Here is a 17,189-nt window from a genome sequence, read left to right on the forward strand (position 1 = left end):
TTGTCGAAAAATAATTTTAATATCGCCCTACAGTGTGCGGCTATGTGGTCTAAATTGAATAATAAATTGAGCTTTATATAGAGCAATATCCACTAAATGTGCTCAAAGCGCTTTACAATGGGTCCCTGGTCAACAGCAACATTTAACATGTCGGACGGGACATGACGCCTGTCAGGAGATATAACAATTTCTCGGGCACAGACAACGCTGTTAACGGCCAGGTACTCTTTTTACACCTGAGTACGTTGAGAGAATGTGAGTAAAGAGCCTTTTCCAAGGACTCAACTATGTGCCGAGCGCGAGGCTCGAACCTATGACCTTCCGGTCCGAAAGCGAGTGTTTTCGGATCTGAAGGTCCTGGGTTCGAGCCTCGCGCTCGGCGCATAGTCGAGTCCATAGAAAAGGCTCTTTACTCACATTCTCTCACCGTACTCAGGAGTAAAATGAGTACCTGGCCGTCGCGTTAACAGCGTTGTCTTTGTCGGAAAAATTGTAATATCGCCTAACAGGCGTAATGTCCCGTCCTACATGTTAAATGTTGCTGTTGACCAGGGACCCCTTGTAAAGCGCTTTGAGCACATTTAATGGATATTGCGCTATAGATAGTATACAGATGATGTCACTCAGGCCTTTGTTATTGTTTTTGCCATCCGCGTTTGTGAGTTGTTCTCACTAAACTGTATTAACCAGACTATAAAAGTTCATGGTTACACAGAGTTTGTGTGTTGGTCCGTTATACTTCCGGATGGCAATGTTGTGAACTCCTTGGCCAAGCGCATTCTATCTATATAAAGCTCAATTTAAAAAAAAAAATTTTACAGGTGGCTTGAAACCTCTTGCAAATCGATTTGAGCGTGTTTAGTGGATATTGCTCTGTATTATACAAATCTTATGTAAACAAAGCTCATAGTAGTGTAACAAATCATCTTCGTCATGTCGTATTTTATGTTGATTCATGAAATAAATGTGAATTATTTGAGTTGTATCTGGTGTCCAAATGGTCAAGTGTTTTTGTTTTGTTTGTTTTTTGGGGTTTTATATTTTGTTTTGTTTGGTTTTTTTTTTGTGTTTTTTTTTGGTTCGGTTTTTTTCTCACGATTTTATTTGAGTATTGATTTATAATTCAACCTATAAAACAATTAATCCATTAATTTAATCTTTAGATAATTTTACATTGTTATTATTATCAGTATTATTATTATTATTATTATTATTATTATTATTATTATTATTATTATTATTATTATTATTATTATTATTATTATTATTATTATTATTATTATTATTATTATTATTATTATTATTATTATTATTATTATTAATTTATTAATATTAAACATATTATTAATATTTTCATTATTATTATTATTGTTGTTATTATTATATTATTATTATTATTATTATTATTATTATTATTATTATTATTATTATTATTATTGTTTATTATTATTATTATTGTTGTGCCTCATTATTGATTTTACTTACTTCATTTGTTGATTGGAAATATTTTATTCTTGTATGAGTTATACTGACAAGTTCCTAAAAATAAACCTGAAACAAACCTTTGAATTGAATATAAAATATCAATGTTTTAATTAATTTATTTTTTGGGGGTTTTTTTGTTTGTTTGTTTTGTTTTGTTTGTTTTTGTTTTTTGTTTTTATCTTATAATATGACATATCACATTTTACGATAATTTATTTTGAAGTCTTTGGATTTTCTTACCTTATTTGAACTCAGGCTGCAGTACGATAGGTTGTGGTATGACCATGTAGATAGAGTTACCTACCTACGGCTACCACAGTCAAAAATGTTTACTTACGCATAGTAGGGTAGACATCAAATGAGCAGGGGGCTTTCAAAACGCCCCAAGTTACATCCAGATATAAAATAAAATGAGTTAACAAACTCAAGCTATCTTTTGGACTCCATAGACTCACCAGAGACAATTTGGAGTTTCAAATTCACTCAGGGTATTGTGTTTTGTGAGGCAAACAAGACATGTATTTTACTCTTTAAGTCAATAAATAAATGACAAAAATTGCGGTTTTCTTTGAATGATGAAAAATGGGACTTAGGACGTTTTGAAAGCCACCTACGCAAATATGATGGAACGTGGCATCGCTATTTGCTCAGTTTAGATACGTTTATCGTCTAGACCACGAATTCATTGCTTGCACAATGATGTTTCATGTCATTAAAGATATAGGCTAATAATATACGTAATTTAACCGTTTGTGATAAAAAATGAACTTTAATGCTTGCCCATGTTTCTTTTGCAATAAAAGAAAAACATTCATGAATGTAGTTATATACAATATTATAAGCACTATACATGATAACGTATATTACATAGCCTTAAATAATAATATTATAGTTATACGAGTAGATGCATTTATATTGCTTTATACACGTATGTAAAAATAATATTTATTCGTTCTTGTCTAATTTATGTTTGTATAGCCAATTTCCTTATGAATGAATTAAGTTTGTTTTATTTTTGTTTTTGTTCTTGTTTTGTTTTGTTTTTTGTTTTTTTTTTTTTTTGGGGGGGGCGTGTTTTTTTTTGTTTTTTTTTGTTTTTTTTTGTTTTGTTTTTTTTGGGGGGGGGGGTTGGGGTTTTTTTGGGGATTTTTTTTGTTTTGTTTTGTTTTGTTTGTTTTTGATTGTTTTTGTTTTTGTTTTTTTTTTGTTTTTTTGTTTTTTTTTGTTTTTTTTTTTTTTTTTTTTTTTTTTTTTTTTTTTTGGGGGGGGGGGGGGGGGGGGGGGGGGGTTAGCTTGTTGTAATCCAAGTTAACCTACGAATATTTGGCCCATTACCTCGGAGTCGAGCAATTTAGGTGCTAAAACTTGAAACAATAGTAACATTTTTTTTTAAATGAGACTTACAAAAGTAAACAGAGACGCCAACTTTGAATTTCGCTCACAGGAGTTTCAGCCACCACTCGTAGGAATTTCAATGCCGAAAGAGGAATTTCCGCACACAAGAAAAAGGAATTGGAATGATATTTGGCATTGTGCTTACATATTGTATAGTTCTAAATAGATAACTGATTAGAATTACAGTGTATATTATGATACATAAACACATTGCAAATTACAATCCCAAAGTTTCCTTATTTCAAATGCAGTAAAGCGCCAAAACCTAACGGTAGAGATTGTAGTACTGGTGGTAGTGAGGATGATGTGGTGTTGGTGGTTGTAGTAATAGTGGTAGAGATGATGAAGATGTGATAGTGGTTGATGTTGTAGTTGTAGTGGTAGTGATGATGATATGGTGGTGGTGGTGGTTGAGGTAGTAGTGGTAGTGATGGTGATATGGTGGTGGTGCTGGTGCTGGTTGAAGTATAGTAGTTGTAGTGATGATGTGGTGGTGGTATAGTGGTTATAGTAGTTGTGGTCGTGATGATAATGATGTGGTGGTGTTTGTAGTAGTGGTGGTAGTGATGTTGATGTGGTGGTGGTGGTGGTGGTTGTAGTACAAATGGTAGTGATGATGATGTGGTAGTGGTGGTTGTAGTAGTAATGGTAATGATGATGTGGTGGTGGTTGTAGTAGTAGTCGTGGTAGTGATGATAATGTGGTGGTGGTGGTTATAGTAGTACTGGTCGTGATGATGATGTGGTGCTGGTGGTTGTAGTAGTAGTAGTAGTGGTAGTGATGATGATATTGTAGTGGTTGTTGTAGTATAGTAGTAGCATTAGCAATAGTAGTAGTGATGATGATGATGATGTGATGGTGGTAGTTGTAGTAGTATTGATAGTGATGATGATGTGGTGGTGATGGTGGTTGTAGTAGTGGTGGTAGTGATGATGATGTGGTGGTGGTTGTAGTAGTGGTGGTAGTGATGATGATGTGGTGGTGGTTGTAGTAGTATTCAGGGATGCCACCAAGCAAATTTAAAAAAGCCTGAAAACTTGCACTGACGAGATACAACAAATCAACGTCAAGGGCTTTGTAGGGATTTGAAAAATATCAAATTTGGAATATTGTTTCAGTACTTATTATTGCAATTGAGAGCAAATAACACACAAAAGAAAGGAGAGTTAACAGTTTTCAAATTGATAAAATAAGGTGCTGAAAACAAAATATAGACAATATCAATAGCTATCAGGGGTGAGAATGACTGGTCACATAAAAGGAGAAAATTTTTCATTGTGAAGATCATGACCCACCCATGCAACCATAACCTATAAATTTGAACTTCACTCAAATTCATTGAGATGCGATCCAAAATTTGTCTTGCAGCAATTTCTGATACGACTCCAGCAATTTCTGATACGACTCGGAGAATTTCAAAAGTTGAAATTGTAATTACATTTGGTGGTTGTAGTAGGGATGATGATGTGGTGGTGGTTGTAGTAGTAGTAGTGGTGGTAGGGATGATGATGTGGTGGTGATTGTAGTAGTAGTAGTAGTGGTGGTGGTCTTAGAGATGATGATCTGATGGTGGTTGTAGTAGTAGTGGTTCTAGGGATGATGATGTGGTGGTGGTTGTAGTAGTGGTGATCTTTTAGAGATAATTGTGTGGTGGTGGTTGTAATAGTTGTTGTAGGAATGATAATGTGGTGGTAGTTGTAGTAGTAGTGTTGGTAGGGATGATAATGTGGTGGTGGTTGTAATAGTAGTGGTGGTAGAGATGATGTAGTGGTTTTGGTGAGTGATTTTTATTCAGTGATAATAATAGCAATTTGTCAAAAAGGAGGAAAATGTCTCCGTCTATCGGTCAAACGCAAGCAAAGTGTAAAATAACAGGAACATAGTTTTGTATTGATATTATGTAATATATTACTATTACTAGTATAAATCCATTCTTATCATTAAACATAAATTTACTTTTTGTAAACATTTAATGAATTGTCCTTTCCACATGTTAAAGGCCTACAATGTTATTCAAATAAAAGGCCAGAAAGTGTTGTTTTGTTTTGATTTTTACTTTATAAAGCAGGCTAAAATATCTTTTATTTTGTACCGAAACCTAGTGGTTATTCAGCTAAAAAATACAACCCAAGAATCTCACAAATTTAAAGCCATAGTCAAAAGGTAAAAAGAAAGAAGAATAAACTAAGCCAATCCCCATTGCTTTATTCTAGACTAATGTATTATCTCTGTATAACCAGATGATTTAACGGATGGTTGCGAAAGAAAGAGAGAGAGAGAGAGAGAGGAGAGAGAGAGAGGGCGGGGGGGGGGGGGGGAGAGAGGAGGAGACTTCTCTACCAGAATAATTTATGAATTGATCTTAGGAATTCTATATCAAAAAAAAAAAAAAAGAAGAAAAGAGAATTGGAAAGAAAGGCAAAGGGAAAGAGGAAGAGAGAGAGAGAGGAAGAGAGAGAGAGAGGAAGAGAGAGAGAGAGAGGAAGAGAGAGAGAGAGAGAGGAAGAGAGAGAGAGAGAGAGAGAGAGGTGTCCCTCCCCTTCCCCTTCAACCATCAACTAGCTAATCAAAGAACACCACTGGTCGTCTGTGTCAATTGTGACATCTGGTGCCATTCAGTCTGGCCCGACGTCATAAAAACGGGACCGTCACTAAATTTCACGAGACTATTGCACAGGTGTCAAAATATGACATAAGACATAATGGTGATTTTGTGGTTTTGAGGGAAATGTTTGACACGGCAAATTTCTGAGAAATTCTCAAACTCACTTTATTTATCAAATTTTTTTTTTTTTAAAAGGAGGAATTGTGATGGGGATGGGCGGAGATAAACTACCATGTAGGTGCCCAAATATTCGACCGACGGTGACAGCCCAAATTATTCACCCGGCGAAAAAGTTCCGGCTCAAATCTCGATCGCGATTTTTTTCTTCTTCTTTAAAAAAAAAAAAAATTTTTTTTTTTTTGAATAGTGACGACGGACAAAAACCGGAGGTTCCGGATTAAAGCCGGCAGGTGGTAAAAAAACCGGATTTCCGGCTAAAACCGGAAAAGTGGCATCCCTGAATTAGTGGTAGTGATGATGGTTGTAGTAGTAGTGGTAGTGATGATGTGGTTGTGGTGGTTGTAGTAGTAGTTGTAGTGATGATGTGGTGGTTGGAAGGGGGGGTATCCTTGGAACAAATTGACCTCACCGGAATTTGACGGAAGTTGCCCGGAGCCCGGAATTTTTTGCTCCAGACCGGAGTTTTTTCCGGTGAAACCGGAGTTTTGGCATCACTGAGTAAATAAGTTCTATAAAAGAAAATGATAAAGCTTTCAAAAAGCAAGAGTGTACGAATCGTATAATATGGTAATATGATATGACCGTCACAGTCTCTGACATCCAGTATAGATAGTATGCAGATGACGTCACTCAGGCCTTTGTTATTGTTTTTGCCATCCGCGTTTGTGAGTTGTTCTCACTAAACTGTATTAACCAGACTATAAAAGTTGATGGTTACACAGAGTTTGTGTGTTGGTCCGTTATACTTCCGGATGGCAATGTTGTGAACTCCTTAGCCAAGCGCATTCTATCTATGGGGGACATTATTTGGGTCATTGTTATTGTTGCCGAGATACCAAATAATGTAATACATTAAACAGATGGGCTTGTGGAGTGAGATTACTGAACGTCGAACATTGCATGATCAAACGCCTTTTTTTTTCATGTTAGTCAACCTTAAAATTATCGATGAATTTATGCGATCCTCGCCTTACTAATAAAAAATTCATTAACCTTTGTATTCTTAATTGTTTGTTTTTGTTTTTAAAGTTTTAAGTCATATCAGCGCCATTAAAAATAAGAAAATGGGATAGTCAAAATATTCTAAATTTACAACCAAAGCACCCAAGAAAAAGTAAGACACAGGGGAGTTGGTTGGTTGGTTGGGTTGGTTTGTTTTGTTCTGTTTTTTTTTTGTGTTTTTTTTTTTTTTGTTTTTTTTTGTTTTGTTTTTTTTTGGGGGGGGGTGTTTTTAAGGGTTATACGGTGCTTGCAACACATTGAGGTCATATCCGCGCCAGTAAAAAGGAAGAAAATTGGATAGTAAAAAGTTCTAGAATTACAATTAAAGCACCCAAGAAAAGGTAAGACAACGGGGGAATTGGTTCAAATATGAAACAGATGTAGATTCCAAGAGCACACCATCAATGTACTTAGTTTGAGATCATCTAAAAGTCTCATCCAGACACAAGCACAGGTCCCCAGTAAAACGAATATGCTCAAATGTTTACAAATCATATATAATATGTAAATAAAATATAATACAGTGCAAAACAGAGAGATGATTTACAAGGGAAAAATTATCAACTCCCAAAACTAACTATACATTTGATTGTTTCCCTCTCAGCCAGTTTTTTTATGCTTTTATGTTTTTAATGGTTTTACGGCGCTTGCAACACATTAAGGTCATATCAGCGCCAGTAAAAAGGAAGAAAATGGGATAGTAAAAAGTTCTAGAATTACAATAAAGCATCCAAGAAAAGGTAAGACAAAGGGGAATTGGTTCAAATAAGAAACAGGTGTAGATTCCAAAAGCACTCTATCAAAGTACTTAGTTTGAAATCACTAAAAGTCTCATCCAGACATAAGCACAGGTCCCCGCTTAGAGGAACACACTCAAATGTTTTACAACTCATATATAAAATAAAGAAAGCATAATACAGTGCATAACAGAGAGATGATTTACAATGAAAAAAATATCATCTCCCAAAACTAACGATACATTTGATTGTTTCCCTCCCAGTCAGGGTATCCGGTCAGGTCAAGGACAAAACCAAGCAAACTCATTCCAAGACAAGGACAGAAAGCATGTTGGAAAACAGATATAGGGGGATAGAAGACACAGTATGTACCTTCCTGCCCACTATGGGAGGTCAGGAACCCCACCCAGGTATTTAGTTTGAAATCACCTTAAAGTCTAATCCAGAAACCAGCACAGGATCCCACTGAGGGGAGCACATTCAAATGTTTTCAAAATACATACTTAACAATACACAACAGAGAGATGATTTACAAAGGAAAAAATATTACCTCCCAAAACTATAACAATACATTTGACTGTTTTCCTCCAAGCCAAGGACTCCAGCCAAGGCTGGGTCAAAACTAAGTAATCCTATTCCAAGACAAAGACAAAAGCAACTCGGAAAACATTTATAAGGAGATAGAAGACACAGTGTGACCTCCTGCCCACCATGGGAGGTCAAAGGACCCCGCCCAGTATTCCTTGCTTTTTGTTTGTTTTTAAGGGTTTTACGGCGCTTGCAACACATTTAGGTCATATCAGCGCCAGTAAAAAGGAAGAAAATTGGATAGTAAAATCATTCTTGATTTACAATTAAAAGGACTCGAGGAAAAATTAGGACATAGGAAAAATGGTTGAAATAGGAAACATGTAAATTCCAAGAGCACACTATCTGTGTACTTAGTTTGAGATCACCCAAAAGTCTCACCCAGACAAAAGCACAAGATCCCACTAAGAGGAATATACTCAAATGTTTATAAATCATAACAGAGAGATGATTTACAAGGAAAAAAATATCATCTCCCAAAACTATACCTATACATTGAACTGTTTCCCTCCCAGCCAAGAACTCGGGCCAGGATCGGGGCAAAACTAAGTAATCTCCTTTCAAGACAAAGACAAAAAGCAATTGGAAAACAGATATAGAAGGAAAGAAGAAACAGCAAGTACCTCAGGGCAAAACAAAGTAATCTCCTTTCAAGACAAAGACAAAAAGCAATTGGAAAACAGATATAGAAGGAAAGAAGAAACAGCAAGTACCTCCCTGCCCACTATGGAAGGTCGGGAACCCCACCCAGCCGGCATTCCTACTTCCTCGAATTCGTAAAAAATGTGTATTCCAAATGAATGGAACAATCTGCCGGAAGAAAGTGAGACCCACGTAGCTCTTATTTTCTTTGATTGCGACAGCACCAAGTCATGATCAATTCCTGGCTGCTCTGAGCGCAAACAACATGGTGCAGTGCGTGTTGCTAGCATGAAGGCGTAGACTGCCTGAACGAAGAAGAACTTGAAAATTTTGTTGAAGTGGTAAAATGGATTTCTCTGGGGGCTCAGATTTAAAACCTTTAAGATGAATAAACAAAACATTGGTTGGCAGGGATGATGATGGTTATGATGATTCATCTTAACAACGCCACCGCCACAAGATCTCATTCATCTGTAGTGTTTCATCCATCCTGTTTTGTTGATAAGGGGGGGGAAACCCGAAACGTTCATTTGATCTGTTTTTGTAATTAAATTGAAGCTTACATTCAATTTCACATTATTATTTATAAAATGTATTTATTGAAAATTGAACTATTTACTGAACTGACAACAATTCAAGAATTTCTAAAATGTATTTATTGAAAATGGAACAATTTACAGAACTGACACCAATTCAAGCATTCCTAAAATGTATTTATTGTAAAATTTACAGAACTGACACCAATTCAAACATTCCTTAAACGTATTTATTGAACCGCTAACTGAACTGACACCAATTCAAACATTCCTAGAATGTATTTATTGAAAATTGAACTATTTATTGAATTGACACCAATTCAAAAATTCCTAAAATGTATTTATTGAACCATTTACAGAACTGACACCAATTCAAGCATTCCTAAAATGTATTTATTGAACCATTTATAGAACTGACACCAATTCAAACATTCCGAAAACGTATTTATCGAACCATTTACTGAACTGACACCAATTCAAACATTCCTAATATGTATTTATTGAACCGCTAACTGAACTGACACCAATTCAAACATTCCTAAAATTTATTTTTTGAACTATTTACAGAACTGACACCAATTCAAGCATTCCTAAAATGTATTTATTGAACCATTTACAGAACTGACACCAATTCAAAAATTCCTTAAATGTATTTATTGAACCATTTACAGAACTGACAGCAATTCAAACATTGCGAAAACGTATTTATCGAACCATTTACTGAACTAACACCAATTCAAACATTCCTAAAATGTATTTATTGAACCATTTACAGAACTGACACCAATTCAAAAATTCCCAAAATGTATTAATTGAACCATTTACTGAACTGACACCTATTTTTGTTTGTTTGTTTGTTGCTTTAGGTCTCTTCCAACACAATTGAGGTTATATGAGAGACCGCTGAAACAAAAAAACAAGCAATCTAACAAAAATAGTACAAATGTAAATCAAAATCATAACCTAAAGATATCATAAGCTAAATTATAAATAACCAAGAACAAACAGGCAGAAGATTTACAGAAAAAAAAAATATCCCCTGTCAAAAATACAATCACAAACCAAAGAAGCAGGATAGGCTAGTAAAGAGAAGAAGAAACGACATCACTATCGGATCGTACACCCATGCGAACATCATAGGTATATGATTCAAGGGTGATGCTCCCATCCAACCACCCGCTGACACCTATTCAAACATTCCTTAAATGTATTTATTGAACCATTTACAGAACTGACAGCAATTCAAAAATTCCCAAAATGTATTAATTGAACCATTTACTGAACTGACACCTATTCAAACATTCCTTAAATGTATTTATTGAACCATTTACAGAACTGACAGCAATTCAAACATTCCTAAAATGTATTTATTGAACCATTTACAGAACTGACACCAATTCAAACATTGCGAAAACGTATTTATCGAACCATTTACTGAACTAACACCAATTCAACAATTCCTAAAATGTATTTATTGAACAATTTACAGAACTGACACCAATTCAAGCATTCCTAAAATGTATTTATTGAACCATTTACAGAACTGACAGCAATTCAAACTTTGCGAAAACGTATTTATCGAACCATTTACTGAACTGACACCAATTCAAACATTCCTAAAATGTTTTTATTGAACCATTTACTGAACTGACACCAATTCAACAATTCCTAAAATGTATTTATTGAACAATTTACAGAACTGACACCAATTCAAGCATTCCTAAAATGTTTTTATTGAACCATTTACTGAACTGACACCAATTCAAAAATTCCCAAAATGTTTTTATTGAACCATTTACTGAACTGACACCAATTCAACAATTCCTAAAATGTATTTATTGAACAATTTACAGAACTGACACCAATTCAAGCATTCCTAAAATGTTTTTATTGAACCATTTACTGAACTGACACCAATTCAAAAATTCCCAAAATGTTTTTATTGAACCATTTACTGAACTAACACCAATTCAAACATTCCTTAAATGTATTTATCAAACCGCTTACTGACTACCAGTCCAAAGCATTGATAAAATCAAAACAAATGCAGAATGGCATGCCTCCAAACCTCAACCACGATAAGGGACTCATCCATAAAATGTAACAACAATTTAAAACATGCTCGTGAAGATGCTCTCTTAATAGAATTAAATTAACATTATAAACATTCTATCGATTGCACAACACAGTAAGACAAACCAAGTAATGTCTGTTTGATATTCATTTAACAACCTACACCTATGTGCACATATTAACAGGTCTATATAGGAACATATGAAAAGAAACAAAGTAAAATTTGTAATATGGTATATTGACCCTCTCCAACAGCCTAATTTTTTTTTTTTAAACAAGGGTCTAGAGGGGAGACTCGGGGAAAATTTAAAAAAAAATAAAATAGGGGTATAACGAAAACATGGAAAATTTTTAAAATGAGAAAATGGTGGTATAACAGAAATGAAAAAAATGGGGGTATAACGAAGATATGGAAAAAAAATTTTTAATCAAGAAAACAGGGGATACAGGAAATGAAAAAATAAATAATAAAAAAAGCTAGATCCCTCAGATCCGAGGCATCATAAAAATAAAAAAAGGAAGGGTCGAACGGTGGACGCCTAGAAGAAAGTTTTAGCCCGCGCATTCCCAACGAGAGAGAGAAAATGAACTCTGAGAGAGAAAGAAAGAATAATAAAGGTATAAATATTACAGTTATCATAAACGTATCGTGTTTGGTATTGTTTTATTTGTAATGAAGAGAAGAAGAATAATACATAACAAAGAAATTACTATTATGTATAGTTTTAAAGTTATTGGGCATTATATATTTAGTTATAAGCAAGCTATTTTATAACGTTGATTAATAAAATTACTTGTCTAAGTTTGTTGATTTTCCAGCTGTGACAAACACGCTATTATTCATAACATGTTTCTATTCTATAGCTATTGTATAACTCGGCCCACTCTTGAGAAATCGATCTATTGATAAGTTTCATGCTCTCATTCATGTAATTGATTGCATATAGCATGCGTCGGCATCATGTGATTAAACTTGTTTCTTGTTTCGTGACAAGAAATGATTGATTTGATTGGTTTAGAGGTGAATAGATTCATGAAAATAGCAATTTTAATTACATGATAGGAATGGTATAAGCAGCTATATAAATACTGAAGTTATTTTGCACCATTTTTATAGGGTTAATATATTTATTATTTTATTTGTTAGGGGATATAACAAAGCAAAAAATGTTCTCATTTCACCACCTACCCCATATCCCCTGTTTTCTTGGGGTTTTTTAATTTCCATATTTTCGTTATACCCCCATTTTCTTTTTCATTTCTGTTATACCACCATTTTCTCGTTTTTTTTCAATTTTCCTTGTTTTCGTTTTCTTTTTCATTTCTGTTATACCACCATTTTCTCGTTTTTTAAATTTTCCCTGTTTTCGTTATACCCCCATTTTCTTTTTCATTTCTGTTATACCACCATTTTCTCGTTTTTTAAATTTTCCCTGTTTTCGTTATACCCCCATTTTCTTTTTCATTTCTGTTATACCACCATTTTCTCGTTTTTTTTAAAATTTTCCCTGTTTTCGTTATACCCCTATTTAAAAATTAAAAAATTTTTAATTTTTCCTCGAGACCCCCCTCTAGACCCTTGATTTTTTAAAAAAAATTTTAGGGTGTTGGAGAGGGTCAATGTACCATATTACTAAAATTTCCCAACAAAGATTTTATCAAATTTTGACCAAAACAATTCCTACAAAATTTATTTCTACGAAGAAACAAACTATTTACATTTTTTTTTTTTTTTGCACAATTCTGAAAAATTCACACAAGTAACTCTTGAGCTTAGATTTTATTTAATCTGTTTATATCTTTATTGAGTATCATGCATGTGAAAAAAAAACAAAACCAAAAACAGAAAAATGCCCAGGTAAATGTGTTAATATCTAAAGCATTACATTTAAAATTACATCTACACTTCCTTACTTCCATGTAAAAAAGCATCTAATGTAAAACATTAATTTTTAGAAATGTCATAATTGGAAATCTGTATAATGTATTAGTTTATATTGATGGCTCCGAATAAAAAGTACCCGTGTTCATACGCGCCAAGAGAGTTATTCTTGTTTGAGGACTTAGAGATTGAAAAATAAATCTGCCTGATTTATGGTAATTTATAATTATATTGAGAGCTTTAAATAAGAGGAAAATTGGAAATATGATCTGGTACTCGGGTCACTTGCCAACAATTGATCTGTTACTCGGGTCACTTGCCGACAATTGATCTGGTAGTCGGGTCACTTGTCAACAATTGATCTGTTACTCGGGTCACTTGCCGACAATTGATCTGTTACTCGGGTCACTTGCCGACAATTGATCTGTTACTCGGGTCAATTGCCAACAATTGGATTAGAACAATAACAAATTATGTATACCAAGCGAAGTACTGTTGGTCAAAACATTGTGATCAAAAACAACTGGACATTGAAAATCCACTGTAAATCTATTGGAGTGATCGTTTGCGTTTTATTTATTACTGATTAAAAACAAAAATCATCTGTAATACTGTGAAGGCCGCGGTTTGAATGAGAGAAACCTGAAACTCAAATGTCAGCATTTTGTTAAACTGGAAGAGAGGAAAAGCAAACTTGTAATCATCATGTGCATTACTTCTGCTCTATGAAAAAAGGAGATTTCCGGTACTGTGAATCTGCTTCCCTGTATGAAAAAGGTGGAAGAATAAATTTGCCTACATTTTACCAGAAACAATAAGTCCATGAAAAGATTTTTTTTTATTTTTTTTTTGACCGTTGGCTACAATATTTTTGACCAGATATTAACCGAAAATTCTGCATGAACCAGAACTGGCACCCATGAGTAACTTCTGTTTCTTCTCATTTCATAGTATTATAAAAAAGAACTTAGATATTAGATGTAGGATCAATAATTAAAAACCTGTGCTCTATTAGAGATTGAAAGATTGATACCGATGGTTGTTTTGTTTTTAAGGGTTTTACGGCGCTTGCAAACACATTTAGGTTATATCAGTGCCAGTAAAAAGGAAGAAAATGGGATAGTAAAAAGTTCTAGAATTACAATTAAAGCAGCCGAGAAAAAGTAAGACATAGGGGAACTGGGAACAAATAGGGATCAGATGTAGATTCCAAGAGCATACCACCAATGTACTTAGTTTGATATCACCTATAAGTCTCATCCGGGCACAAAGAGGAATACACTCAAATGCTTACATTATACATCTAAAATAACAAATATACTAATACATAACAGAGAGATGATTTACAAGGAAAAAAATATCATCTCCCAACACAATAACTATGCATTTGACTGTTTCCCACCCATCTAGGACTCCGGCCAGGGCCAGGCCAAAACCAAGTAATCTCATTCCAAGACAAAGACAGAGAGCAAGTTGGAAAACAGATATAGGGGATAGAAGACGCAGTAAGTACCTCCCTGCCCACTATGGGAGGTCAGGATCCCCACCCAGCTATTAGAGATTGAAAGATTGATACTGATGGTGATGATGATGATGATATATTTTGACAATTATCAGCCTGCATCAATTATTCTCTCTTCACCCATCTCTTTTATCATTGAACACACCTGGCCACATTTACAAAATGATGTCTAATATTTCAGAAACAATTTCAAACAGTGATATTTGCAACGATTTAATGCCTATAAATTTCACAACGGCATATGTTTTGCATTGTAAATATTGAAAATGAGTAAAACGAATATTACTTTCTTTATATCTTGTCCGAATTTTCTCTGGCTGACTTGAATGAACAGAGTATTATAGGGAATTCACGCACATCATTATCACACCACTTGAGAGAGATCACAATAAATAAATAAATAATTTTATTCTCTTTTGTTTTTGAAATGAAAATATATACACGAGTCAAAGTAATATAACAGAACAATGCAAAGCACTTTGTAATAGAATAGCATCCTGTCCAAATGGTAGCAAGCAATTGCTATTGTCCGAGTTACACTATAGAAACCAGGGTAAACTCCGACTCCATGGGCCTTGTGGCTCTGAAGAACAACATTTGTTTTTAACATAATGATACATATATAAGTCAAATTAAAATAATACAATGCAAACATATTTTTATAAAGACAGTTTTCTTAAACATTTATTTTGAAGATAATGGGAAAGGTGGTGGAGGGGAGGGCGGAGCAGGAAAAAGAGGAAAAGGGAGGAGGACTTTTAATCAATTCATTCTCTATTATCTTATTTCTTCCCCTTTATATGAATATTTACTTTCCAAAGAAACTAAAGATATTCCATTTTAACTTTTCATCGTAAATCAAAGTCACAGATAATAAAGCAATTGGATTTCTCACAGAGAAAACTTTTTTTTTGTTTGTTAAATGTCATAAATGGGTACTCTATCCAAAATAATTATACATTTATACCAACGACAGCTTTCTCACACGCAATAAACAACCTTCCTTGAGTTTTGATTAATTCATAAAAATACAAATTTCATGATTTAAAAAACTGCATTAGCCTGATACACAATATGTCATTGGTCAGTGGATCAAACCTCTGAAGTCTACATATGAGCTTTGTGCACCAGGTTTTATCTAATTTTGGGCAGATCAGACCTCTGATGTCATCCAAGGTCTGATCCACCCAAAATTAAATTGCGCACATCATTATCACACCACTTGAGAGAGATCACAATAAATAAATAAATAATTTTATTCTCTTTTGTTTTTGAAATGAAAATATATACACGAGTCAAAGTAATATAACAGAACAATGCAAAGCACTTTGTAATAGAATAGCATCCTGTCCAAATGGTAGCAAGCAATTGCTATTGTCCGAGTTACACTATAGAAACCAGGGTAAACTCCGACTCCATGGGCCTTGTGGCTCTGAAGAACAACATTTGTTTTTAACATAATGATACATATATAAGTCAAATTAAAATAATACAATGCAAACATATTTTTATAAAGACAGTTTTCTTAAACATTTATTTTGAAGATAATGGGAAAGGTGGTGGAGGGGAGGGCGGAGCAGGAAAAAGAGGAAAAGGGAGGAGGACTTTTAATCAATTCATTCTCTATTATCTTATTTCTTCCCCTTTATATGAATATTTACTTTCCAAAGAAACTAAAGATATTCCATTTTAACTTTTCATCGTAAATCAAAGTCACAGATAATAAAGCAATTGGATTTCTCACAGAGAAAACTTTTTTTTTGTTTGTTAAATGTCATAAATGGGTACTCTATCCAAAATAATTATACATTTATACCAACGACAGCTTTCTCACACGCAATAAACAACCTTCCTTGAGTTTTGATTAATTCATAAAAATACAAATTTCATGATTTAAAAAACTGCATTAGCCTGATACACAATATGTCATTGGTCAGTGGATCAAACCTCTGAAGTCTACATATGAGCTTTGTGCACCAGGTTTTATCTAATTTTGGGCAGATCAGACCTCTGATGTCATCCAAGGTCTGATCCACCCAAAATTAAATTGCTTGATCTACCGACTATCAATATGACCCTTTGACTGAAAACAGTATTATGTCGTGATATGTTAGGTGCTGGAAATCGAAATAAGAGCAACAAATATGACACCAGGGGTTAAATTCCATTCTTTGAGATGGAGAATTACACAATGTCTTTCATTGCAAAAGAAAAACTGAGAATTGGTATTTATCATTTAAATTTTGCATTCAATTTTAATACATATTAAATGAATAATAAAATTCCCTTTATCCATCCTATAGGTAGGAAATTTGTCTCTAGGGTCTATTTCAAGAGAAGACGAATAACCCAGGTGTCAGCCGCAATGTAATGCCACAAACTGAGCTTGGATGAGGTGATTTGCTCATGGCCACACAGCACAGTGGGTAATCAAGCTTTGTACTTTTTGGGTACGAAGCAAAGGCTGTACTACTGAGCCACGTTGCACCGATTTATCCCAAAATAAAACCATTTTGACATGGTGGGTCACATATTCTTATAA

At 34.1% G+C, this 17,189-nt stretch overlaps 1 protein-coding gene across 1 annotated transcript in view; it reads right to left on the reverse strand.

The window, feature by feature from the left end:
• Nucleotides 1-6,473, reverse strand: part of LOC144973646 (beta-1,3-glucan-binding protein-like) — a 29,197-nt gene extending 22,724 nt beyond the window's left edge. The window contains exons 1-2 of the mRNA XM_078916356.1: nucleotides 6,360-6,473; nucleotides 1,726-1,918 (exon numbers count right to left, since the gene is read on the reverse strand). The gene's annotated coding sequence lies outside the window, so the exon portion shown is untranslated. The remainder of the gene's footprint in view (nucleotides 1-1,725; nucleotides 1,919-6,359) is intronic.
• Nucleotides 6,474-17,189: the final 10,716 nt, after the last annotated feature.

This window comes from Berghia stephanieae, chromosome 5, assembly GCF_034508935.2.
Source record: "Berghia stephanieae isolate SIO BIC M18660-M18661 chromosome 5, UCSD_Bste_1.3, whole genome shotgun sequence".
Classification (NCBI taxonomy): Eukaryota; Metazoa; Mollusca; class Gastropoda; order Nudibranchia; family Aeolidiidae; genus Berghia; species Berghia stephanieae.